This window comes from Diadema setosum, chromosome 15, assembly GCF_964275005.1.
Source record: "Diadema setosum chromosome 15, eeDiaSeto1, whole genome shotgun sequence".
In the NCBI taxonomy this organism is placed as follows: domain Eukaryota; kingdom Metazoa; phylum Echinodermata; class Echinoidea; order Diadematoida; family Diadematidae; genus Diadema; species Diadema setosum.
In genome coordinates this window covers 15583364-15607663 of record NC_092699.1, presented here as the reverse complement: position 1 = coordinate 15607663, position 24300 = coordinate 15583364, and positions in this window count along the sequence as shown.

The following is a 24300-nucleotide window of genomic DNA, read 5'->3' as shown; positions in this document are numbered from 1 at the left end:
TGAACAGGGATATCACAAACACCAAAGCAAGCCATCTTATCCTGTGTACGGGGTCCTACAGGTTACAGTAGCAAAACTCCCAAGAAATTTGCAAAGGAAGCATACTTCTGTATAGTGCACAACCGAGATGACCATCTGTATCTGTATGGTTTAGTCAGCAAAATGTCCAGGAAGACACATCCACGCTAACTTGTAGAGAAGCACTACGTGTGGATAGAGCGCGACTATTGAAATTGCATCAAATTTTGCTTGAACAGGGACAATGATGGGCATTGAACCACTGCGTTGGGGAGTTGGTTCCAGTCTTTAACAGTCGTTATGAAGAAGGAATCCCGGAAAACTGTAGCTCTGTGTCGTTGTTGAATAAATTTTTGATTATTGCCTCTGGTGTCACGTGCGTTGGGTTGGACATAATTATATAGGGGGACGTTGACTAAACCGTTTTTCATTTTGTACAACATGCAAAGCCTCTGATGCTTTCTCCTTGTCTGGAGCGATTCCCAGCCCAATTCGGATAATGCCCTAGTAACAGATCCCTCTTCCCTGGTATAGGTGTTCGTGCAGAATCTGGCTGCCTGCCGTTGGATTCGCTCGAGAGAATTAATGGAGTGTTTAGTGGTAGGGTCCCAGACGGATGATGCGTATTCGAGTATGGGTCTCACTAGGGCCAGATATGTAGCAGATTTCACTTTCGTATCACAGTTCCATAGGTTTCTGCGGATGACATTCTGCACATTTTGGGCTTTCTTAAGAACTTGCTGAACATGGGGGTTCCAGTTTAGGGTGTTGGATAAGGTGATGCCCAGATAGGGGTGGGACGAAACACTCTTCAATTCGGAATTACAAAATTGATATATGTTGTGGGGAGGATTTCTCTTGCCAAAAGTAATAGTACAACATTTAGATGGGTTGAAGTTCATTAGCCAGGTGTCCTGCCAGTTTTCCAGTGATTTTAGGTCATCCTGAAGAATACCGACATCTTGGGAAGGTGAGATGGGTGAATAAAGCAGACAATCGTCAGCAAATAGTCTGGCTTTAGAAGAAACAGCATTTGGTAAATCGTTTATATATAACAGGAACCATAGAGGACCAGTGACTGTGCCTTGAGGTACACCTGAGGTGACGCTCGCAGATGAAGAGGAATGGCCGTTCAGGACAACTCGTTGGGTGCGATTGGTGAGAAAATTCCGGACCCACGTGGATATCTCACCGTCAAGACCATAATATTTCAATTTAGAGATGAGTCGGCGGTGTGGAACCTTATCAAAGGCTTTGGTGAAGTCTAACAGTGCCGCATCAACCAAGTTGTTTTTATTCAATTCATGGCTGATATCATGTATGGTTAAAATGAGTTGGGTTTCAGTTGATCTCTTGGCCCTGAAGCCATGTTGGTAGTCCGAGAGGATATTATGGGATTCAAGGTGTTTCATCACGTGACTATGGATAATGTGTTCCATAACTTTGCACACTACCGATGTAAGTGAGATGGGACGGTAATTAGCGGGACATCTTCTGTTGCCCTTTTTAAAGACAGCAGCGATATTGGCCTCCTTCCATCCCTGTGGGACAGTGCCGGAGTTTATCGATGACTGGAAGAGGTCTTGTAGTGGCATAGCTAACTGTTGGGCGCCAATTTTCAGGAACCATGAAGGTATGCCGTCTGGGCCAGGAGATTTGTTAGAGTTCAGACCTTTGAGTAATTTAAGTACTCCATCTTCAGTAATAGTAAGATGATCAATCTGTTTGTGTGGACTGTCGCCAAGCAAGGGGACGTTACCGTCAGGTTCAACCGTGAAAACACTTTGAAATTGATCACTAAGTATATTGGCTTTTAGGTGATCTTCGCTGACTATCTTTCCCTCAAAATCAAGATCAGCGACCCCAAAGCTTTCTTGATTAAGGCGTTTGATAAAAGACCAAAAACGTTTGGGTTCTTCAAGCAGGGCAGACCCTAAGGTGTTCCTGATGTAGGAAGACCGCGATTTCCTAATGAGTTTGTGGGTGGATTTCCTAAAAGATCTGAAAATTTCCCAATCGGCTGGTTTTTCCGATTTTCTAGCTTTATTGTACAAACGTTGTTTTTTCTTGACCATACGACGCAGGGTTCTGTCGAACCAAGGTAGGTTGAAGCGGGATGAAGACAATTTATGTGGCACATGGCGTTCCATTGTTGAGAGAATGTTTGATTTAATCTCTTCCCATTTTCTGTTCACATCATAATCAAGACAGTTGTTACGATAATATTCAGCAAATTCATGGAGTGATTGCTTAATACTCTCTACATCAGCCTTGTTTCGTAAAAATATTTTCCTTTTGGTTGGACGTTTTCTGAAGGGAGTGATTCTGACATCGATTACAACAGCATCGTGGTCGGAAATTCCTTCCCTACATGTGACCTTCTGTACAATTTCAGGATTATTTGTGAAGACCAAATCAAGTATACTCTCAGTTTTTCCATATCTTCTCGTGGCAGAACTAACATGTTGATACAATCCAAATTCCTCAGCTAGGGAGATCAGTTTACCGGCAACTCCAGTGTTACTGCCACTCTCAACACTGTGATCATATTACGAAAACCAGTCATTTCATCTTGTACTGGGCCTAGTACAGTAGCCATAAAGTGCCCCTCCCCCACATAATTACGATGACATCATTTAGCTGAAAAGAGTCTAGTTGTTTTTCTTTTACAATCGAAGTAGGCCTTAGTTTACATCATAGATACCCAAAACATCAAAGCCAGTTAGGTTTTCCCAGCCAATTTCGCACTTTTGTTGGTTCAGTTGATAGAAGGTTCGAATTCGTAAAATGGGTATTCAAATTGACTGGTACCCTACGTTCATTCAAATTCGCCTTGACTTGCCGAAAAGGGTATTTCAGTCATTAAATTTCGCGAAAGACAGTCAAATTCCAAATGTATTCATTCAAATTCAAATCATGCTATTTCTTTGTTTCAGATCATTTTAACGTGTCTTTCTATGTGTGTTTTCGTTTCATCTATGAATTACTGTTATAAAGCAGTAAAAGTATCATTTTCTTATCCAGTATAACTGGATTTGGTTGTTCTGTAACCAGACTGGTAACGCTCCTTCTCTTTCATATACATGTCATAATAGGCCTATATACGTGTACCAGTAATGCAGATTAACTTCATTTTTTATAGTCATGACAGCACAATAGATACAGACGTATATCCCTAGAAGACATAGAAAGAATTATTTAAAATTATTAAAAAAGGATCATAACCTTGACTTCTTGGAACTGGCCGACCGCTCGTAATAAAGCGCTCATAACGGCCAGATAATTAAGTGTGGCTTCTTACTTCTTCGGATTTAAAAAGCAGGTAAAAAAAAAAAAAAAAAAAAAAAAAAAACTGGTGTCAAAGTCTCTTAAACGAATACGAAAACATGAAATGCTATGATGATTACAAAACAATAACTACGATGAAAGAAAATAAGGAAAGAGGCCAAGCATGAACATATCTGTTTAATTGACTGCAGAACATGTTAAATTAGATAGCCAGAAATCAATTTGAATGAACGAGCGCAGCATGTAATTGCGTGACTATATCAATATGAATTTATGAATGAACGGATAGTGGAATGGTGCTTGTCTTTGGATTTCAGTTGAAAAGTGTTATTTAGAATAAGGTTAGAGGTAATGTGAATGTTTCAAAATAAATTTGAATGAAGAGATTATGACATTGAACTACCATGTCATCTAGGCAAAATTTAATTCAACATTAAAGAATTCGATTAAAAGAGGTGCGAAATTGGCCCGGATGCAGTGCCCTTGACAGATATAGCCCAAGGTATTCCCACCCCATATGAATTAAGTGTTTTTAGGTGAAAAGAGTCAAGTATGCCTATTTTCCTTGGCAGTGGAATTAACAGCTGAGATACGTAAAACACAAACCCATCCAGTTAAGGGGCCCCCAGCCAGTAGCTGGAAAGTGCTCCCGTGTTATTTTATTCGAAGTGAAAAGAAATCACTGCTATAATTTTCTTTTGCAATGGAAGTAGAACTCATCGAGGTATCAAAAACAACCGAAACCAGTATATAGCTGTACGGAGCCCCAAGTGTCCCCACATATAATTCCACTATCAAGATCTGCATCCCGATCTATTAAATCTGTCAGATCGGGAGAGAGCGGCAAAAGTGTACGGGAACCGAGAGCATCGTAGCAGCAGCGTTTGGGTGATGGGGTTGGATCTGGCAATTTTACAGATCGGGAAGAAATTTTGAACTGGTTCAAAATTTCTTCCCCATCTCCCCATCAAGATTGACCTATTTTGAATCGTAGCTCAAACGGGGAGAGAGCAGTGACAGTGTAAATACCGCGGGATGAGCGTAACAATTCCAGGTTTTTCTGACCGTAGTAACAGCGGCACAAGAACGGGAAGTATAGTCTAAACTAGACACCGACGACATGGTCCCGCTGCTGCGCCGCTTTCTTGATCAAAGCACGACCTTCCCGCTTTAACGACGCTCTCACTATAAGTTCTCTACTCCCGTATAAAATCAAGGCCTGTTCTTACGACGCTTCATTCCTGCTTCGATAACGCTGTTGGCCGCTTTAGCTACGCTGTTCCTACGCTTTCCCAGACTCAATTATGCATGCAATTATGCGATACGCTGGAAAATGTTTCCCAGAACAGCGAAACTGATGATGATGAGGAGGACGTTGTCGTTGTCGCGAAAATGAAGACGAAGGAGCGCATATTTAAGAAGAAGAAGAGATGCAAACAATAAAGAGAATAAAGCAAAACACTTTGGAGCTACTGTGTGGGGCCCCGTGCAGGATATAATATCTGATTTTGGTGTTTTGATATCCGATGGATACTACTTCTATTGCAAAAGAAATTAGCCGTGACCCTTTTCGGCTGAATGAAACCAATATGTGTGTGTGTATGTATGTGTGTGTGTGTGTGTGTGTGTGTGTGTGTGTGTGTGTGTGTATGTGTGTGTAGGGGGCACTTTGGGGCTACTGTCTGGGGCCCCGTACAGGATAAAATAACTGGCTTTAGTGCTTTGGATATCTCTGATGAGTACTACTTCCGATTGCAAAAGAAAGTAGCCGTGACCCTTTTCAGCTGAATAAAATCAATGTGTGTGTGTGGGGGGGGGGGGGGGAGGGGTAAGGGGGCAATTTGGGGCAACTGTCTGGGGCCCCATGCAGGATTAAATAACTGGCTTTGGTATTTTGGATTTCTCTGATAGGTACTAATTCCATTGCAAAAGAAATTAGCCGTGACCCTTTTCGGCTGAATGAAACTATTGTGTGAGTATGTGTGTGTGTGTGGGGGGGGGGGGGGGCACTTTGGGGCTACTGTCCAGGGCCCCGTACTGGATAAGATAGCTGGATTTGGTGTTTTGGATATCTCATGAGTACTACTAAAATTGCAAAAGAAATTAGCCGTGACCCTTTTCATCTGAATGAAATCAATGTGTGTGTGTGTGGGGGGGGGGGGGGGGAGGGGGAGGGGGCATTTTGGCCTACTGTCTGGGGCCCCGTGCAGGATAAAATAACTGGCTTTGGTATTTTGGATATCTCTGATGGGTACTACTTCCATTGCAAAAGAAATTAGCCGTGACCCTTTTTAGCTGAATGAAACTAATGTGAGTGTGTTTGTGTGTGCCGGGGTGTGGGTGGGGGGGGGGGGTGCTCCTTTGGGGCTACTGTCCAGGGCCCCGTACTGGATAAGATAGCTGGCTTTGGTGTTTTTGATATCTCTGATGGGTACTCCTTCCATTGCAAATGAAATTAGCCGTGACTCTTCTCAACTGCACGAATAAAATCAGCGTTTGTGTGTGTTTGTACGTATGGCCTATGGGGGGGTAGGGCACTTTGGGGCTACTGTCTGGGGCCCCGTACAGGATAAAATAGCTGGTATTGGTGTTTTGGATATCTCTGATGGGAACTACTTCAATTGCAAAAGAAATTAGCCGTGACTCTTTTCAACTGAATAAAATTAATGTTTGTGTGTGTTTGTACGTAGGCCTATGGAAGGTGGGGCCCTTTGGGGCTACTGTCTGGGGCCCCGTACAGGATAAAATAGCTGGCATTGGTGTTTTGGATATCTCTGATGGGAACTACTTCCATTGCAAAAGAAATTAGCCGTGACCCTTTTCAGCTGAATAACACCATATTTGTGGGGCCCTTTGGGGCTACTGTCTGGGGCCCCGTACAGGATAAAATAGCTGGCATTGCTGTTTTCATGATAAGTACACCCAAAGGAACAATATCCACCAACTTTTGTCCGTGACCCCCTTCGGCTGAATAAATCGATTTTTCGGGGTCCCTTTTTGTGGCCCCTAGGCTTACGGTACAGGATGTGACATGCCAGCAATCCATTTTATTGACCCTTGGCCACATCCTTATATGATGAGACCATCAAAAAGTGTGACCCTTTTCAGCTGAATAAATGCTCTGGGCCCCCGGTCTAGATGCAAATATATCTGAGGAGATAGTGGTGTAATGATAATATATAAAATGATGTAAAGTGATTAAAGCTCATTCCCATGTAGATCGTCATGAAAATGATGCGAAGTTTGTACTACTGCAGGCTTCATGTAAAGGCATATTTTCCCCCAGTGTACTAGAAATGAAACGTCTGTTCCTGTGCACACTCATATATATCTATATAAAGGACCTACATAATATATATGTATAATTATAATGTCGAGACTCCTGAAGACGGCGTATGACGCCGAAAATTCGAGTCGAATAAACTCATGCTTAATTGGCCATAAATGCATTACCACTTTGTTTCTTTATTTCTTCGTGGAGCCAATACGTGAAATCTCAACATATTTGGATGTATATAGGCCTACATAATATGTGTATATATGCATACATTTATATATATATATATATACATATATATATATATATATTATATATATATATATATATATTTATATATTATTTATATATATATATATATATATAAAATATATATATATATATATATATATATGTATATATATATTATTTATATATATATATATATATATATATATATATATATATATATATATATATATATATATATATATAATAAACACTGTGGATCCAGCTTTAATAGGGAGAAAAGGCCAAAGGGCCTAAGGGAGACAATGTGTGTCTCCATGTCTCCTTAACGTTTTCAATCATATTGTAATATATCCCATTAAATTGCATGCATTACAACTTATCACTCACTGTGAGCACCTCACTCCAGGATTAGCCTGAAATATGCACAGTGTACTTTGACCCATTATGCTGAATGCCCTTTAATGGTGACATCATTTTCCGATTTAGAACGGACGACGAGGGAATGTATCGAGCGTGAAAGAGAGTATAGGGAGAGAGATCATAAGAGAACGAGAGAGCCGATGGAAAAGTACCATTTACGATTGGGGGGGGGGGGGGGGTTGGTGGGAAGGGCCCGTAAGGAATTCTTTGGAATAAATTGCCGGCGAACAAAGAGGTAATAAATCTCCTAGATCTTTAGTGATTACATGGAGCGTTGTATAGCTCCATGGTGTGAGTGTATGTGAATATGACTGTATACATGACATAATTGTGCCAGTAAGTGCGTTTGCCATTTTTAAGTGAGAATAAAGAGAAAGATATGGGCGTAAGGTATACAGCTGGGCTGTTCGTGTTGGACGCACAGGAGTGGGGAATTGCCAGTCAATATCTTCTTTTTGTTTGTGTATGGTCGACGAGCGAATATGTGGTAATGTGGTGCACAATGGTTTCTACCGTCGTCGCGTCTTTTATAATTCGTGCCTCGAAATGTTCTTTTCTTGGACTGCGCCAGTTTATTCTTTGCAACATAAAACACCCATTTTTTGTTTCCTCATGTTGTAGGTTCTTGGCTTTGTGTGTAGTACAAAAGGAAATATATCCTGAGTTTCATAAGATGATACGAATTTTGTGCAATATAAGTGTAGAAAGATTTTGCCTAAGTGACGAAAATGAGGCAAATTAACAAAGCAGGGTTTTATCTGTTTGAACTACCACTATATGTATCATTTATCAATGTCTCCAAAGACCAAAAAGAAAGAATGATGACATTGAAAGTGTTTGACAAACAACAAAATTAAGTTCGACGCTGAAACGAAATGATGGGTTTTTTTATATCCCGGGAGCTCCTATATTCTGGAAAATAATTTTCGCATTTTGTCTTGATTTCTATACTCCTACAGCCCTCCGTCAGTCATCTTCATCAGAGATTCCAGCTACAAAGATGATTGATACATGTAATATCATTGCTACCAAGGCTATACGATCACGATCACGATGACGAAACGACCACGATGATTTGAAAGGCCACAGCCAAAATGATGGGTGTAGAATACGACGACTGAATCTCGATCTTTGCTACGAGTCCCTACGACCATGATGGACCCAGGGTCCATCTACCACCAATTCAGCCAGAAGGTTGTGAAGCTACAATGTTCCATAACGACCCACCAGCTCGCGTTCGAAAAAACAAGAACCAGAAAGAAATGCCAGGTGTAACATAATGATATTATCTTCATCTTATTGACGAAAAAAATAATAAGGCCGCTTGACGGCAATGATATAACGGATAAATCTGTAGCACATGTACCTATATAGCATATCGTCGACGACCGAAGCGTCGTCGTCGACGATATGCTATAGGTGCGTGTACTACAGATTTTACTCAGTGACCCCCGTGGGTGAGGGTCATGTCATATGGATAAACATTGAACTATACCCTCTAGATTAATCATTTTATGAATATTGCAATGGTACTAACATGCCAGATACTCGAATTTTGCATTTCATTTTATTGATTATTTATTCCCCCCCCCCACCCCACCCCAGGAAAAAATGGAAATAAACTCAAACATACTAGCTAGACCTCCACCCTGCCCTCGGTTGATGTCGGTCCTAGTACACAGACGCCGAGATGAACAGTTTTAGCGCCAATGTCATTATCTTTTTTTAACATAACAGAAAAACAAAAACAAAAATGAGAGCGGTTGACGTTTCAAGCGTATCGATCGCCCATTAAACACAACATACGTATTATGATATTACGTTGCTGAAAGGAAAGACTGGTCGTGAATAAACGGAAGGGGAGAGAGGAACCGAGTTTGTCACCAACTGGTCACGAGATTCTACTCTAACGTTATGTACACGTACACACGGCCACATCAAACAACGCCGACGGTGTTGTTATTGTTTTAAGCTCTTTAGTGCCATTTCGCGCATGCGCTGTGCCACGAAGTATCGTTCGATCCTCTTGAATAGGTTGTGAAAGAGAAGCGGAAAAAATGAAGGAGAAATAGAAAGGGGGTGTCGGAAAGCAATCTCGTGACCAGGTTGCGAAAGCCCATGAATTTCGTTTTGTCGTTATGGTTGGTTTTTTTTTTTCTGTATTGCTTTGTCTTGTTTGTTTCATCAATAACATAATACTCTGTATGGCTTGGGCTAATATCAGTCCAACATGCCCGAGACATGACTGTATCAGGCATATATCTCCACACACAGTACGGCACGCAGGCGTCGTGTTGTAGCAGGGAGGTGTTCTACCTTTTCAAAAGTATTCCATGTGAATACGACGTAGTTCTTTTCGAACCCGTCTACCTCATTTCCAATCAAGCAAATCTGAGAACTAGCATCATTTTCTGTCTGGACGATAACTATAATTTTCTACCAAACAGTTATCGGTGTTGTCGTCGTGTACATACGCACTGAAATACTCACACGGGAAACAACAAGTAGGCCTACATAGAGCCTACATGTACTATAGATAAGGGAATATGTTAGTGTAGATGTCTGGATGAAACGTATGGGGCCTACGTGTAGTATATACATATACCTGAAAACGATCCCCTAACATTATGCCTGTGACAGTCAAGCGGTATAATTGTGAGTGATCTTCATGCACCAACCGACGTGATGCTAACTGTGTTACGTGGCACTATATCTTTGGTGGGCTCACCCCAAATGCGACCCCATTATGCCCTACACCAGGACGAACAGGAACCTAGTCATTATGTCCCTTACTGTTATGAAAGTGTTGCATTAGCGGTTGAAGAGGGAACAAGAGGACAGTGCACGCGATTGAAGAGGACAAGACCCTTTTCACACCCGAAAGATTACACGCGCGTCCAAGTCGCACTGCGGCTTATTCCTTCGCTCTAACTCCATCATGTGTAGGGTACCCTTACAATATAGGCTACGTTATTATAGTGTTCCGACTCCGAATCCAAACTTCGATACCATTGGAATTAAATCACATCCAAAAAACTGCTACATTGCAAACAGATGAAATTACCATAAAAGCATGGAATAAGTTTCCAAAAATATTAACGGGCAGAAGAACCATTGTTTCAGTTTATTTCAAGTCTTTCATCATGTGGATTATTAGAGAGGTCGGCACTCCAAAAGTGTGAGAAAAGTACCAATACAAATTTTATATTTGTTAGGGAATGTGGGATGATTCCTACCATGACATTTCCTGTAGCTGTGTGGTAGTGTACATCCTATATTTATATACTCCTTAAAATATTCATTCCAGGTATATAAGGAGTCTGTAGCAGAGAAAATAGATAAAATGTGACTTTGATGATCCGTAACATTTTGACTCGTTTGTAGAGCCTAAAGAGGACACTGCAGAACATACAAGTTGAAGGCTTTCAAAACTCGGAGACGACGTTTTCTCACAAAATCGACTAAGGAGCCGGAATAACATTCGAAATCCAAGTAATGCACAATGGTGATCTTTGGTTGGCGCTCAGGTTATTCAAAACACTCTGCGAAGAACGCTGTATGTAGCAAACAACAACAGTTCACCACCGCTCAATACACACAGCCATGCAAAGAAGCCATAGCGAAAGATTGTCCATGCAGACATTATCAACTGCTCACTGTAGAAATCGGCTGTAAGTAGATTTGCCATTGACGTCATGGCTTCCTGGTCACGTGATGGGCGTTGTCGTCAGGAGGAAATGTCACTCAGGTCGATTCATCAACCAATTTCATAATCAGTTAGACTCGCAAGAACAGGAGTTTACTGACGCAATGTGCGACATAATAATACAGACTCAAAGAAACGTTCTGTATTGCTTTCTGTTTATTCAAAATAATGTTACCGTTAGGGCTTCTTCAGAAGAAATCGAAACAGGAAGCATTTGTAGGTTTTTTTAGACTACTCAAATTATAAATATGTATTGACAATTGGGGGGGGGGGGAGTAGTTAGTAATGCTGAGGAGCAGAATATAGACCTACTAGTAAATCAATATCACCAGGGCTTATCAAACGAAGCCTGCAAACAAATATGAGAATGTCACCCAAGCTGTAAGCTGATCATAGAGCCGGATGTTTCAATAATAGGTAGTGGTATATTGGTATTTTGAAGATTCACCTGTTTTCATAGAGCAGTGGTGACTAACTCGGCCTCAAACACCATTGTAAGGTCATTGCTGTACAACTCGACTTTCTGCTTTGGTGCAGAAAAATTATTACGTGACAAAAAAAAATACATTGAAAAGATTCAACACCCACAACTCCATCCTTGTCGAAGTTGTAATCTTTTGTAACTCTCAAATGATAATGATGATGGTGACGATGATGATGATGATGATAACAATGATAAAATAATAATAATAATAATAATATTAGTAATAATAATAATAATAATAATAATAATAATAATAGTAATAATAATAATAATAATGATAATAATAATAATAATAATAATAACATGTGAGTACGTAAACGACAAGGATACACTGTGACCAACTTACATCAAAATCATGTGAAATTTAGAAAATGAATCATACAAGATTATGAAATAATAAACTTTATGTCCGATGTTGACGAAATCCTATGGTTTTGTTTGTCTCATTGTGTAACTCTTTGGAAACATAGATGCGATACATTGTAAATCCCTTCTCCCTGTCCTCTCTTATCAGCAGAACGGGATAACCTTGTTATGAAGAGGTCGCATACACTTTTATGACAAGATGACTTGCAGGTCTCAAATCTTTACATTTCTTTTGTTTTTGCACCCTGATGTATGAGTGAGAATCTAACTAGGAAATTGTCATGGTTTGTTTAGTTCTTGTTATAATGAGCTAGGTTCCCCTAAAGCTCTACACCTACCCCCCCCCCCCGCCTCCTAAGTACAATGTACAGTTATTCGAGCGTAATCAAGCACCAACATTTCTGGATGTCTATTGTATCCCTTCATGCTACGCATTGTGTTTTAATTTGCAAATAAAATGAAAACGTATTCCTTGTCATCGCATGCATGAACAAGTATGCATGTTGAGTTATGAGTGTATTGTGACGTAGTGGAAGCTAATAAATCATACCTGAATCGAAGAAAGATCATCTTGACGATCAATGGAGTGTCACTTTAACTCCCTGAGTCCCGTATATTATAGGCAGCATGTTTACATACAACGTGAATGGTACTTTTAGGAGGGTGGTCCTGAAATTTTGAAGAAGATGAAAGGAAGGGGGAATAATGTACGTCGGTCTTCATGTCTGCAAAGGAATATTTTCACATTAGAGCACTTTGTGCTTTCAACCTTATTATAATTTGCTCATACATCTATATGACAGGTGTACAAATTATATGCACACAAACACGTCTATGTAATAATTAAGATATTTGTATGCATATGATTATATGCACTAATTATATAACTATAGATTTTGATATTATATTATATATATATATATATATATATATATATATATATCTATATATATATAATGTGCATGTCTTCACAGAGTATAGCAATTCTGCCCATATTTTACACATTGATATAAAACATACAGTTTGAGATTGACACTGTCCAAAATAACATGCTGAATACGCAATTCTAATATTGGTTGATACCTTACTTATGATTGATTTTCTGCTTCAGTTTGATTGCATCTGTTTAAGCAACAGGCCCAGATGTAAAGTTTAGTTTGAAGATGTGTCATTCACCGCTTCTTGCATAGACGATGAAATAACATTGAGACGGACATCACAAGACATCTCCGTTCGTGGATGGGGGGGGGGGGGGTTGGTAGTTGGATCAGAGAATAAAAAATAATGGGCTAAAGATGGCGCTGTTACAATTCTATCTCATGCAACTCTATTGGCTCAGGCTTTTTATTCTATAGGCCCTACATGAAAAGAGCCTTGTTATCTGGCTTCTTGTGGTCTTCACAAAATAATTATTTTTGTTTTCTCCAACTGTTGTTTTGAAGAAGGTTTCTCACACTTTTTCAAAATTTTCTTCCCTTCGAATCATAGCTTGCATCAGTGTGCAACTTTGTAACATTGCTTCTTCTTCTTCTTCTTCTTCTTCTCCTTCTTCTTCTTCTTCTTCTTCTTCTTCTTCTTCTTCTTCTTTTTCGTGGGTTGTATGGCAGGTAATCGACGACGAAGTGTATTTACTTCAGTATTGTCAAATTTCTGTTGAGGAAGTTATCCTGTTTCAAAATGGCTAGGGGTCTATTTGAACACAGTGCTCTACAATTTTGCAGACGCCATCAAGCGGGCATTTGATAGGCCTGGGTCAATTAGTTCGGCATGAATATTGCATTATTCCTCCGCCTTCCAAGGTTGCCATTAGCATCCAATGATGGCAGCACTGTGTCACTATATACTTCTTATTGTCATGGCTCAGGGATCAACCATTAATAGCCTTCGATGGGTTGCCATGGTTCACAGTTATTCATCGTTTGCTAAAAATCAAACCATTCAACAATATTTTCTGCAAACTATTTTCTTACTATCATATTTTCTTACTTTCATATACTATCAGAACCCATCCAAATAATGAGTGATTTCTAGCGAATCAAAGACCGGAGGAGGAAGAGGAAGTAGAGGAGAAGGAGGGGAGGAAGAGGAGGAGGAGAAGGAGGAGGAGGAAAAGGAGGGGGAAGAAGAGGAGGAGGAGGAGGAGGAGGAAAAAGAGAAAGAGGAGGAGGAGGAGGAGGAGAAAGAGGAGCAGGAGGAGAAGGAGGAGGAGAAGGAGGAGGAGGAGGAAGAAGTGGAGGGGGAAGAGGAGAAGGGGAGGAAGAGGAGGAGGAGAAGGAGGAGGAAGAGGAAGAGGAGGAGGAAGATCGTTAACGATCGCCCCATCACTGTGCAGGCATGCTAACCTGGAAACATTGAACTGCACATTACTTGAATATGAGACCATTCTGAAGCAAATAATTTTCACACAACAATAGATATATAATTTACTCTTAAATGAATCCCACAAGGATTGGAACAATCATCCTCCAGCATTCCCACTGATTCCCACTGATCAGTTACTAGCCATCTCCCTAAGTAAGCCTATATCCCTTCCTCGCACTGCTCCCGACTGCTACAGCAGCACCGTTGTCAGATTATGAAGATGTAACTATATAATATCTGTTCCCCACCCCTTCCAAACAAAAGCATATTTTACTTCTCAGGTTACGTCTAAATTTGTGCAATTAGCTGTTATTCGATTTCCACTGATGGAATAAAACATTCACAACCTATCATGCAACTATACGGTCACGAGCAGGTATCAAGAGACTGCGCAATCAAAACAAGTGATGGCGCTGTTCATTTTCGGTTAGTTTTTATAGAGTGACTTTTGTATTCGCAGAGTCGATCATGGGACAACTTCTGTGTCTGAAGGACACTGCTGACACTCGTATGGTCGAGAGGCCCGAATTCACGAAGGTGGTACAAATGAAACCGTGATTAACTAAACCATGGACAAAAACCATGGAGCGCCAAGTGTCGCATGGAATATTTCGTTATGAAATCAGTCATTTCGTCGATGAAATGATTATTTTGTAACGAAATACTAAAAGAACATTTCGTCCATGAAATGATAATTTCGTTAACGAAACGGTCATTTTGTCGACGAAATGACCAATTCCGTAACGAAATATTCCGTGCGACACTTGGCGCTCCATGGTTTTTGTCCATGGTTTAAACCATGGTTTCATTTGTACCACCTTCGTGAATTCGGGCAAAATAAATGGTCGAGAATGCATGCGTCAATCGTTGGAGGCATATAGCACATTCTGATAATAACATGCAGAAAATGACTTTTGGTAGTGTAATATAGCTGTTGCATGCATTCACCTTACCCTCGTCAACACTGCATACATGGCTACATATTCGTATCCATGTCCTACAGGGATAAGATCAGGCACTACCACTACGAGTTGACTGTTTCGTTAGGTCCTCAAAATAATGACACATCATCTCTGAAGATACAAAGTTAACACCTAGTCCAGCAGGGAATTGGAGGTAGGAGGGATCACAGGAAGACTTGCCCTCTTTCGGCAAAATGATGATGATGATGATGATGATGATAATGATATAATAATAATAATGACAATGATAGTAATGATAATAATAATAATAATGATAATAATGATAATAATGATGATGATGATGATAATGATATAATAATAATAATGACAATGATAATAATAATGATGATCATAATAATGATAATGATAATGATAATAATAATGATGATGATATAATAATAATAATAATGACAATGATAATAATAATGATAATAATAATGATGATAATAATAATGATAATGATAATGATAATAATAATGATGATGATGATGATGATAATAATAATAATGATAATAATTAAATAATCAGAATCGGATGAAAACGAAATTAATTAAATTAAATTGAATTATATATATTTACCAAACAAATATCGCCAACATAATGAAAACAATGGGTTATAAAAAAAAGAAGAACCGGCAATAGCGTACAGGTTATTTGAGGCCAGTCCTTTCAATGATATATATATTATAATATAACGTATTTACAAAATTCACAGAAGCAATTTTTTTTTTATGTACATATTTGCAGGTTTTCATTGGTGATCATTACACATTACTTCATAGAGATAGGCCTGCTTTCGTAATGATTTCCGAAAAGCGTTACGGGTGCTCATCTTTTTTTTCTCTCTTTTTCTTTTTTACATCCTGTGGAAATCGTCTCCAAATTATACTGCTCGCATTTGACATAGATTTTTTACCAGTCTCAGATCTGATTTTTGTCGGTTTGTAATTCATATTTTTGTAAACCTTGTATCATAGTTTCAGATCTGATTTTTGTCGGTTTATAATTCATATTTTTGTAAACCTTGTATCATAGTTTCAGATCTGATTTTTATTGGTTTATAATTCATATTTTTCTAAACTTTATCATAATCATGCTCAATTTTAAAACAAATATAAAGGATAATGGAGTAGAGTAACACATAGTATTCTCTTCAATTTGAGCCCAATTCTCTTGTCACGTACAATCGAGTGTTTAAATCACTGAATATTTACAATGTAATTGATTCTTAGACTGCCGATATATTTTAGACGGTTAAAGATTTACCTTCATACACCTTCATATACATGTTAACTGAGAAAATGCATATACGCCTGCATGTTCAATGAAAGAATGCAGAAATGTTAGTAGAACACATTGGTGGAAATTATTGAGGAAAATCGGACAATCCGTTTAAAAGTTATGAATTTTTCAAGTTTCAGCGCCACCATCGCTGGATAGGAAGACTACTGCATCTTGTGATGTCACATGTGTAGAACAATACGTGTACAAGAAATTATAAAGACTATGTAACATATTTTCACTTTTCTTGCAAAAAATGAAAGAGCAATTGATTTTACCTCTTTCAGAAGGCAGGGGTAATAATATGACCCTTAATAGAGGTCTACATCAGAGATATTTAGTTAACAAAATGTGTACTTTTTTCAAACAAAAAATACATTCTGTGAAATTTTCTTTATAATTTCCGTATATCGCTTTACGCATGTGACAGCTGTGGCAGTCTTCTCATCCAGCAGTGGCTGCGCAGAAACTTTAAAAATCAATAACTTTTGAACAGATTGTCTGATTAACCTCAAACTTGCACTGATGTGTTCTATTAAATTAGGCCTACATGTTGCTGCATTAACTCAATCGACATGACATGTATAAAAGAGCCAATATGAAAGTGAACTAGTGCTTGTTCTTTAAGGTTAACGTTTCTGTCGCACATTCAATATCTATTGCATATCTAAAAAATATAGCAAGTTTTTCTCAAATTATTTCCAGTGTAAAGTAAGCAGCAATATTTTACATCTGATAATTGAATGGTGATAAGATGATGGTTTATGCAACAAAACTGCTCAAGGACGTCATTGATCTATAACGCCGCTCAGTTCAATACAACTCATTTGACGGTGTAATATGACTTTGATGCGAGTTCAAGTAACCTGTTCAGCCAAAATACGTACTTTTCCATCAAGCTGTAAATGATATGATTTGAGCCCCATCTTCTCATGATGTCATTTTTGTTGTTGTTGTTGTTGATGTTGTTGTTGTTGTTGTTGTTGTTGTTGCTGTTGGTTGTTGTTGTTGTTGTTGTTGTTGTTGTTGTTGTTGTTGTTGTTGTTAAATGTACGTATTAATTTCTTAACGTCCCTCAACGGAAGCACAAAACTCCTGATCGGTTTCTGACAACACAACCGACACTGCATGCTTCAGATATAGCATTATAGCGCCATCTACAGTTGTCTACACCAATATTTTGCCTGTCCGGAAGCGTAATCACGGGGGCATTCATGAAGCGTTTTGTCAGATAGTTCGTCTGACAAACTGTTAAAAGCTACAGAAATCCTTGCATCTTATTGGCTGAAAGCAAAGTTGTCGGACAAAATGCTTCATGAAATGCCCCCGGAGAGCCCGGAGATTGTTATCATATTTGCCGCATCATGAAGTGTGCATTCGCTCAAAATATAAATGGGAATACACGTACCATGAATAATGCTTGAATTGAGAGTGTGTGTCAATCATATCGCTGAAACTTCTTTAACTTTCCATATCGAATATTACACAGCTGCGTTGTGAGAAGGTGGTAAATCGATTTCAATGTAGAATAAAATGCAAAGAGACCAACTTTCCCTGAGGGGGAGGGGGGGGGGGGGATTTGACAATGAAATGATTTTAATCCCGGAGATTAAGGTCTTATCTCAATCGGCTCATATCAATGTGAGGTGATATCTATCCCACTAAAGAATCTGATATATCACATTGATTATAAGGGAAATATGTAGAACTCTGATATTCATGTGATGAAGGTACTTTTTTTAATTTTTTTTTTTAACGATGTATGTGTAACGTAGAGATGTGCTCTCCAACAGGGTAAAATGTACCTATGAGATTACTAAAACGCACATTAGAAATCAATAAAGTTTTCCGGCTTCTTTACCTGTAGCCTTGATTTAACATTGAATAAATGAGTGACTCATGAACGATGTTTGTTCAGTCTTTACTTTGAACCATTTTGGTATATTATGTAGTCATACTTCCTTATGCAGGAGGAACTTTATTTCGGCGCTTTCAGTGAATAATACAATTGATATTTCACAACATAGCATAATGCTCATTAACTGCAGAAAGAAATAAATGAATTAAGGCATATAAATGACAAACTTACTCAAAATAAAAAATGTATTATATAAAAGTGGACTTAAATCAGTATTGCATTGTTTATAGGATCATAGGTATTGATAAGACAGGCAAAGAAAGCACAGATGGCCGCTCTCTTGGCATACGCTTTGTCACGCATCCAATTTTGGGGACGTAAGTAATAAAAGTTGTGCGTTTAATTCAGCCTTCACCCTTTTGTTCTTATTATACCATTATTACATAATTATTACCATTTGTTGCTAAAGTATGCGTCTCGTCTCTCTTTTAAACAGTATGAAACATAAAATATCATTGTACAGTATTGTAATAATCGGTTACAGTTCGTTGTTCCGAAGGTTCTTTAGTCCGAAGGTTTGTTATTCCGAAGATTCGTTATTCCGAAGGTTCGTTAATCCAAAAATGTAATAAGGTTTGTTATTCCGAAGGTTCATTTATCCGAAAATGATATAAGGTTCGTTATTCCGAAGGTTCGTTAATCCGAAAATGAAGCAAAGCTCGTTATTCCGAAGGTTCGTTACGGACCCTATTTCATTTCGGATCAACGAACCTTCGGAATAACGAACCCCATTTCATTTTCGGATTAACGAACCTCTAGGTATAGGGACTTTTTGTGTTTCGGATTAACGAACCTTAGGAATAATGAACCTTCGGATTAACGAACCTTCGGAATAACGAACAGCACCCGTAATAATCATTATAATTCAGACGTTTTTTGTTTAGTTTTCTGAGAAGACAAAGTGGAAATAAATTCAAGTCAATCAATCAATAACCAATAAACATAGATAACCAACACCATTTTTATGTGCACGCGTGTGTATGTACAAAACTGTATAAAGTTTCAAAACCTTGTAGAATATGAACTAAGCATATATACATACATATATACATATATATATATATATATATGCATGCATATATTATGTACAGTATATACAGTATAATGTTTGTGTGTGTTTGTGTGTGTGTGACAAAAGAGGCATAATGAAAAAAAAATGGAAAAGTTACACATCACAAGCGCTTGATTAAAAAAAAATAATAATTTGACGTGTATGTTTTTGCCTTTGTATAACGCCTAGTATAGAGTAAAACAAACCGTCATAAAAGAGCTAGCTCTTGTATGCATTTGGAAGCGATAAACACATCAGTCATTCGTAACAATAATTAATGTATTATGTCAAATTTTATTAATCCATTCTTTTATTATTGTACAAGTTGGCTTACTTATCCTTTTTTCTAAAGGAGAATTTAATGTCAAAGGCAAAAGAATTATTGAAGAAATTCTGAGATTAGCATATCGACGATATCCATGCTTTACGAAGTGGATTTTTCAAAGTTGTTCGTGAGAATTCATTTTTTTTTTCAGAGTTTATTTAGAATTTCTATAATCCAGGCGTGTTTTTCCTGTAGCCATTTGCTCAAAACATGGACTCTACGACTTAAACATTATATTCGTATACCTTATCCTGCTTGCTTGATATACTACACTGAATACACAAATTTAGTATCATATGTATATATGCATTATTTTGTTTGTTTTGTTTTTTATTGTTCCATATTCCACATTTCAAGAAATACATAAAACATAAACATCACAATACAAAAGCCTGGATGAATTGTCAAATACAGCTTATAAGGCAATAAAACATGTGAAATATGAGGAATCTACATAGAAGCATTGCTTGTAGGGTGTAGATTCCCAGATGCGGATGTGAGATTATTTCTTACTTGGTATATGTAATTTAAGGAATGACAATTTGTGAATTGGAGAAATATAAACGCCCAAAAGTAAAAAGAAAAAGAAAAAACAAAGAAAACAATTATACATACATACATACATACATACGCACACACACACACACACACACACACACACACATATATATATATATATATATATATATATATATATATATATATATATATATATACATATATATACGTATATGGTACATAATGTACAGACCCTGTTAAATCTAGTATACGTTCTTATCATTTGTTATATTGTAATAACATTCAGATCATTGAGGAAAATTAACTGCTGTATACTAAATTGATTGAGAATATAGGGATATGAAAATATACTCGCCGATTTTATGCAAAGTTTCTTCCTAAAAATAATTTCATATCAAATCTGGGGGAAATCGTTTCAAATGATAAAATACGAAATAAAGCATAAGATGTACATTTTATTTTATAATGTATTAGCTGAATGCTTCTTATGATTTGATTTGCAAGAATAGAATGTCTAGTTTTAATGAAACCACAGAACAACAGTTTTCCTGCAAGGTGGAAAAAGTTATTTGAATTAAAGACAAAAAGGCGTAATAAAAATAATGAGACATAAAGTTCACTTGGTCGTTAAGACACTCTAATTTGGTTTGTATACAGATACAGTGGCAATAAACTTTCATTACTTTTTTTTTTATACCAAATCATTATGTTGCCACGACTGTATTTTAGAGTGCAGAAAAGTGTCCGAGGAAAAAGAACAATGGAACATATTAAAATATCCACTGATATAAAGAAAATTACGAAAATCCACCCCATAACGATGGACAAAACACGTCAGTGCTTATAAATGATTCTCACGTGTTTGTCCCATTCACTTTGAAACCCATTATCAGTCCAACTAGAGAAGCGTTTAGTGAAGTAACACCTGATGATTTACAGAATCGGAAGAATAGCCTGAATGAAAAAAAAATGGAGAAAAGTATAATGACACTGAGTGATATTGATTAATCGTTTTATGTTTTATGAAAATCTTAAATTCCCATTCAGATAAGTATGTTTCTTCGGTTAAAGGCATTATTTATTTACCATTTGCAGATGAAACAAAAACCCAGCTTTAGTACTTTAAATAGTTTTAAAAAGTGAGTTGGGGATAGAAACAATCAATGTAAAAATTTGAATTAGTGTAATTAATGCTAAGTATTGTTAAATATACAAAATGGGAACAATGGTTATAATAAAAATGTTTCTAGACTAAACCGTCTGCAGTTATGGTTTAGTGAGGAAAATAGTCTTTAGTCTTTATTTTTTGACATTTTTACGTTGTAGGATGTTTTGTGATACAACAGAGTTTACTGACGTACACAATTTATATGCATCAAAATGTGATATCTTGAACAGTTTTTAAAATGACTGCTCCCAATGGTAAACAGTACCTTTAAATTTTGATGATAAAAAACATCCTATACTTCCATGGATAACAAAACTCTTTTACGATCTATAAATAAAAAAAAATAGTGTTAATATGCAGATAGAATCAAACGCACTGAACAATTCAATCGTACAGAAATATACAATGTATAAATTATTTGTACAAGAATTTTGCGTCAGGACAGACGAAGCATTTTAAGGATGAGATATTTCATTATAAACATGAAGTAGATAAGACTGATTATATATGATAATCAGTGCCATTGTTAAAGACAATGATAAACCCTGTACAATTAAAGTTAGGTGATATGGAAATAAGAGACCCTGTGTTGATAGCCGATGCATAAAATGTTTATTTTTCTCAGATTGGACATGATCGCGCCAAAACTATTTACATGTCTTAAAGGTCCTTCACACACCCAAGTCTAATTACCTTTTTTTTTTTTTTTTTTGCTGACCCGGTTATAAGTTGTGAATCAAGATTCCGGTATGTTTTTTATGAAATTAGAAAGTTAAAGAAGTACCGGACCAGATGGTACTGACAAAGTTGTTTCAAATAATATAAATGAGAATATTGTTGAACCTTTAACTTATATTTTCAATCTGTCATTGAGTAATGGTGTTGTCCCGTTGCCAATGAAAGATACAAAGTAATTCCAGTATATAAGAAAGGTAAGATAGAAGACATTTGTATAGACCTATTTTTTGTTGTCTCCGATTTCTTTTTAGAAAAAAACGTTGTTTACTCACGACTCAATACATTTCTCAGTGGTCATAATATTATTTCTGATTCACAATGGGGATTTCGCAAAGAACACAGCATCTCTCAAGCAATATTCTCGTTTGTTGAAAGGGTTGCCACAGCCGTAGACCCTGAACACGCATGTTTTGTCATACAGTGGGTATCTTTCTGGACCTCTGGATAAATGACTTCGATGCAATAACTATAAATTATTACTTTATAAACTGTGCTACTAGAATGGTATCCGTGGTGAGGCCTTGGATTGGCTCAGGAGCTACCTTGCTGATCGCAGGCAATACATTTCGTATATTACGCACAAACTCTAGCAAATAACTTGTCCACTGTGGTGTTCCTCGAGGCAGTTTATTGGGACCTCTTTTGTTCATTTCGTAGGCTGCATTACTATATAAAAATGCGTCTAATATCTCATCTTTTTTTTACTGTTTGCAAATGACTCAAACTTGTTTTTTTCGCATTCACAGTTTGATGGATACCTTACATTCTGAAGTAAAAAAATGGCTTTGTTGGATAAGGTCAAGCAAATTGTCTTTAAGCCTTCTTAAAACTAAGTGTATATTATATAAGACTTTGAATAGTCTCCCCGATGATATAGTATTGATGAAAAAGTTATAGATAAAGTTACATCAATCAAGTTTGTAGGTTTGATAATTGATAAACTCTCGTTGAAGCCATTTGTTTGTTATACAATATCTCGTAACATTGGTGTTATTAATAAAGTTAAAATATATTTTCCCACCAGTTTCGGTTGAGGGCGGCTTCAGGTTTCCAACATGTTTGATGATGATGTTTTTGAGATAATGAGAAACTTCTTCTGAAATATGAAAACGCATATAATTCTGAAAGGAATTCAAAGTTTATTTAATGGAAATTCAGGTTTTGAAATTGCAAAGATATCCAAAACAAAGCCATGACAGCCATTCTAATAAAATGTGGGACTCACCTTTTATTATAGGATCGTTTTGTTTTGCTTTGTTTATGGATATCTCAGCCATTTCAAAACCGAATTATATCAGGTAAATTTTGAATTCCTCTTAGAATTGTATGCTCTTTGACATTTCATAAAGTGAATCCTATATGCATTTTGCAAGAAGTCAAAAGGTGAATCCTCATCTCAACCAATACTATACTTACCATCCCTTTAATGTTATATTCAACTTCAATCCTGCCTTATCTGAACGACGTTTTGTACTCAGTTATAACATGAGAGAACACTTGTTCAACTTATTTCGTTATAGACTACGTCACGTCTCCAGAAAATAAAAAAGGCCTTCGTGTAATTTGCCACGCATCTTTGAGATCTGTCATCGATGTTTTATTCTCCGAAAACAAGATTTTAAAGGTAACTCTATAGTCATTATTATCGTCTTGGTCAATTCATGTACAAACTCATAAATAGTTTATTACCTCCCATTTTCACTGGCATCATTTTTGCGAGAAACTGCTCCTTCCATTATAAATGCCCAACTCGTCACTCTTAATGAATCCCATTTGCATTTAACTATAAAACACAGGACTATTTTCACACAGTATGCATTTGCATTTGCTGTATCTATAGCTATTACTCAAATTTTGGAATGGTCTTTGTGATAGTATTAAAGCGTCCCCAAATTTGAGTTCTTTCAAAATTAATTTGAAGAAGAAAAAATGATTATCTATAAACATCTGTCTGAACCTCATCATCAAAGTTAACGTTTTATATAAATATTAACATTATGAAATCGTAAAATGTTGCGAATCCTTTAATTGTTGCAAAAGAACCGAAACATCAAACTTTACTTTCTTTTAAAATTAAGCAAATGCTCAGCGGCTCCAACCATCAAATTCTTGGCTATAGTCCTCTACTTTTTTTTTTTAATTTCTACACCACTTCATTAGGTTTCTCTCATTCTCTCTCTCTCTCTC